This window comes from Clupea harengus, chromosome 3, assembly GCF_900700415.2.
Source record: "Clupea harengus chromosome 3, Ch_v2.0.2, whole genome shotgun sequence".
Classification (NCBI taxonomy): Eukaryota; Metazoa; Chordata; class Actinopteri; order Clupeiformes; family Clupeidae; genus Clupea; species Clupea harengus.
Window position 1 is genome coordinate 30,455,536 of NC_045154.1, and position 5,000 is coordinate 30,460,535.

Genomic DNA, 5,000 nt, shown 5'->3' on the forward strand with positions numbered 1-5,000 from the left:
CCATTTATACAGATGCTCCACATTCCATCTCTGACTCAAAGTCCACAAGTAATCAATACAGCCGGGAATGTAGTATGTTTTGTATCTATATATCGGTCGTTTAAACAAAACAGCTGGATGGCAAGTGACTGTTTAACATATTATAATATACCAACAGAACATGCCAATATTAGATTCACCCCCAATGGTTTGGACATACTATGTGTGAAACTACTTATAGCCTACAGACGTAGCTGTCAAAATCTATGATAGTTCCAGAATGTGAACAATGTTTAGCCTGCTCTCGTGCAAACAATAGAACCCAGAGATCCTCATTCACTTTATCGACAGTGATTGCCTTGTAAATATCTGTAACAGCAGTGTATGCCCACGAGAGGTCGCTCTGAGGTAAGTTCCAGTCTATACAGAACGTGCAGTGACGCAGACCAGCTGTAATTGAGTTAAAGGGCTGAATCGGGAGCCAAATTTAATTTATTTGTCTCTCATCGCTTTTGTCCCTTCTGTTCAGGTCTGTAAACCTTTTTGCTAAAGTCTGTGGAAAAACACGGGAGAGGTTTACATAGCCTGGTATAACATCTATATGGAACAGTAAACAATTTCAAGTTCTTTCAGGTCTGACAGCCCGTCAGAGATAATTAGATAAACGAAACGCAAAACAAATGGAAAAATCGTAAAAGTACATTTTACTGGGATGCCACATTATAGACAACCAACAAAACTGCACTTCTGCAACAAACAGCTGATCTAAAGTCCTCATCTGATGAGTCACATCTTTAGAAGTTGTTCCTTATTTGTGGTGCATGTAAATGGTGATTGGAATACACACACGCCACAGAAGACCAGCATAGCAGCACACCCCTGTGACAGCACGAACCTAAACATATGGCACCATGAATGGGCGCATGTTATTTATTTATAAAGTGCTCCTGTGGGGGAAATGCTGGGCTGTAATGACGGGTTCCTAACCCGCGGCAGAGCCACTGCTCCAGCTCTCCAGCAGTAATTACCATCATCTCCACTTGGCTGGAGAACTGGACCACGGGTGAGGGACAGACAGCACGCTCGTACGCACAGACTGTGATGGGGACTCGGAGATGTTCAACAGGAGAATCTGAGTTCGCTTCTGAGTCATTGAGAACAATGACTGAGAATCCTATGTGTGTGTGTGTTCCAAGTTAACTGAATTCCTGCAAGTGCACAACATTGTCTGGGTATGACTAAGGTTGTTATATGTATGAGTCGAGCACACTCTCACTCACTCACTCACTCACACACTCACACACTCTCTCTCTCTCTCTCTCTCTCTCTCTCTCTCTCTCTCTCTCTCTCTCTCTCTCTCTCTCTCTCTCTCTCTCTCTCTCTCTCTCTCTCTCTCTCTCTCTCTCTCTCTCTCTCTCTCTCTCTCTCTCTCTCTCTCTCTCTCTCTCTCTATCCCACACACACACACGTTGTAGACAGAATTTAGCATGTGTATATTATGGGCATTTGCTCTATGTGTCTATGTGAGGGTACATGCATGCATATGTAAGTAGGTATATTTAAGACCAGCATCTCTTCCTTAATAACAAATCGTTCAGTTACTAAGTGAGGGTAAGGAAACTGTGACTATGGCAACCACTCTTATGCAAGTGGTACACACATAACAAAAGGGTTTGCCAGAAAGACACACAAACTGCTAATGGAGAATCACAAACATTCACAGCCACAAATTATCCTCTGCAAATGGGTGTGGCATCACACACACACACACACACACACACACTCACACACACACACACACACACACACACACACACACACACACACACACACACAAGTGTATATGCGCACATTCACATGTACACATTCACACACACACCTGACCATTAATAACCTTGAACAACATAAGCCTACGCATGAGAATGATCATGTGGGACTATACATTCACTTGTGTGTTTGTTTATTCATCTTTCCAGGACAGCACTTCCTTCCCTTCCAGTAATCCCCATTAAAAGCTGAAAGCCAACGTGTTAATAGCCTTTACACAAACACACACTCAAACAAACAGAAGCACAAACATACGCAGACACACACACACACACACACACACACACACACACACACAGGAATGTACATTTTAAAGGAGTGTGCACAGAGGAACATGTGTGTTTATTGGTTTGGGAAGTGCATCACAGTCCCTGCTCTTCACGACCCTTTAGGAGGGCCTGATTCTGCTCCACAAGCGTCTGCTAATGAGCTCCTTTTATGACACTTCTTAGACGTCACTCTCCCAGTTTACTACAAAAGCAACCCCCCCCTGCGGAGTTCCTGTGTGCCTAAAGGCCCGTACACATTTTGTGACGACTACCCAAGTCTTAAAAACTGATGTCCACCTAATAAAGTAGGGCCGGCCCTCTTTACCAGTGTGACAGACCTGCTCAGTGGTCATGCTTACAGCATGTGGAGAAAGAAAACACTGTGGACAATGACTTGTGTCGTTCTCTCAGAAAGGAGCTCTTTCTAGCCAGTTCTTTCCCCCTTTTGTGTTTTCCGTCACCCAATGGGGGTTAATTGAATGAAAGAGTTGGCAACACAGAGCCTTTTCTTTTCAGACTCCAGCAGCAGCAGCAATAGGCAGAGGACAAAGACAGAGGCTCCTCCTCAGTCTCAAGGACCAACCTTCCAATATCCTGCCCAGACACAACCAAGGTCTCTCCACTCACAAAAGACTGACGCACTGTAAGTGGAATGTGCGCGTGCGTGCGTGCATGTGTGTGTGTATTTGTGTGAGTTTATGTGTCTGTCATGATATGACTTCTTCCATTTTTTGTCTGTATCTACTTTCCTGCTCTCATATATGTGGCTATGTCCCTTTACAATTAGGGTGTGAAGGCATAAGTGCATAACAGCACAAGTGTGTATGTATGTATGTATGTATGTATGTGTGTGTGTGTGTGTGTGTGTGTGTGTGTGTGTGTGTGGACGTTTCCTATTAGGAATATTCATGTGTGACAATATGAAACACACGAAAACAGAACCACTGCCGCTGTGAGGGAGCCTGAGCCCATTAAAGCCTCAGCCCTCTGTGAGAGACTCTCCCCGGTCCCAGTCCCTGGCCTGCGCTGGCCTATCATGGGCCCGTGTGAGCAGGCAGGGCGTGGGGCTGACACTGGCCCCTCTAAATCATTCCCCAGCTTCCTCTTTAACTCATAAAGCACACAGGGCTTCAGACAGAAGTGCCATCACAGGGAAAGAGAGGAGAAGACTCCTAAAAAAAAAAAAAAAACAGGAAATGGACATATTGTACCCCAAGACAAAAAGGGGCCCCTGATCTTTCCATGACTTAAGGCTCGCTTGTGTAAGAGGGGGTGAAAAATCACACACTGGAGAGAAGGAAAGAGAGAAAGAGAGAATGTGTGTGTGAGAGAGAGAGAGAGAGAGAGAGAGAGAGAGAGAAGAGAATGAGAGAGAGGAATGTGGGAGAGGTCATGACTGGGATTGTGCATGTGAAACGCTATGACTTAAACGCTATATGCACTCAGGAAGTACATATACAAATGGACGCACACACACACACACACACACACACACACACACGTAAATGAGCTACCAGACATCAATCTTCTTGCCCCAAATTAACTTCGAACAAAACCTACGAGCTCCACGTTTAACTACAAACTCAAAAGCAGAGAGAGCAGCCTACTGAGCAGGGGCGGCTCGTCCATAAGGGCGATTGGGGCGACGCACTGCCTAGGGAAAAAAAAAAAAAAAAAAAAAAAAAAAAACCTCCTTATGTATAAACGCAATATCCTTGTAAGTCGCGTAAATGACATGTAAATTTAAATGTAATAATTTTTTTTCTGTTGGATTCTACCACTAGACCGTCTGATCTGCCTTTGTATGTCATTGTCGAATCAGGTAACAGTCGTTCAGTCAGCCTAAAGTCGTGCTTCAAATGGCCCCACCCCTTCTGGGGCGATTTGGGGCGAAATGAAAATCGCCCCAGACCTCTCCCATTGACTCCCATGTTAAAATCCATTTTTTTCACAAAACAGAGCTCTCAATGCATTCTCTATGGTTCCGGGAGGGCTCGCCCCTCCTGGTCTTGTCATAAGTAGTGGACGTAAAAGCCTATACGAACGTCATACAGCTTCGACGGAGGCATATTCTGTCAAGATGGCTGCCCTGTCCAGTGCAAGAACTCGATTCGCTCTTTGACAGAAACTCCTTTTTAGTCGGCGTACTAATGAAGATAAATTGACAACAAAACAATTAGGACTTCCTAGACCAAATGTATCCATTCAACAGGTTTCTACAAAGGGAGGGAAATCCTACATCCAAGAATTGGAACGAAAGAAAATCGCGGTCGTGAACGCGGTCTGTATTTCATATACCACTGTCACTTTTCATAGGTTTCACAGTGTGTTTCACAGTTCGCTTCTTGCACTGAATAATTTTTTATGTGATGACTTATTTTGCTTTTGTGAGCCAAGTCAAGATCAGTCAATAAATATTGTTGGTTTTGACTTATGTTACCCTTCTTTATGATGTTACTGGACATATCATGTGTCCTGTTAAGCTATGTTACATCATACAACATTTGAGACACGTGGATAATGAAAAAGTGGGATAATTTAATGTGGAGCCACATCATGTTTGCTTATGAAGGCTCCTGGATGCAACTTTCTTCCATAGCTTTCCACCTGTAACTTGCTACTCTAGCTATGTAGCAAGAGGGGACATATTACTGTTGTGTGCATGCCAATAGTGGACAAAAAGGTAGTGCTGTATGAGTTAATCAGCTAACTTAATGTACCTACTGAATGGGTCGCCTTAATCATTATAAAAAAAATGGCCCCCCCTGAGAATTTTTTCAGGAGCCGCCACTGCTACTGAGTGGACTTCAGGAGGTCACTGTGGGCCCCATCCAGTTACGGTATAATGTGCTACGGCTCTGGAAGATCAACAGATGAGAAGCACGGAGGCCATCGCTGCAGTGAACCTGCACAATAGGACAGAAG

General features: G+C 44.2%; 1 protein-coding gene across 1 annotated transcript in view; it reads right to left on the minus strand.

The window, feature by feature from the left end:
- The window catches only part of fam107b (family with sequence similarity 107 member B), a 25,296-nt gene that overhangs the window by 9,146 nt on the left and 11,150 nt on the right, over nt 1–5,000 (minus strand). The window lies entirely within an intron of this gene.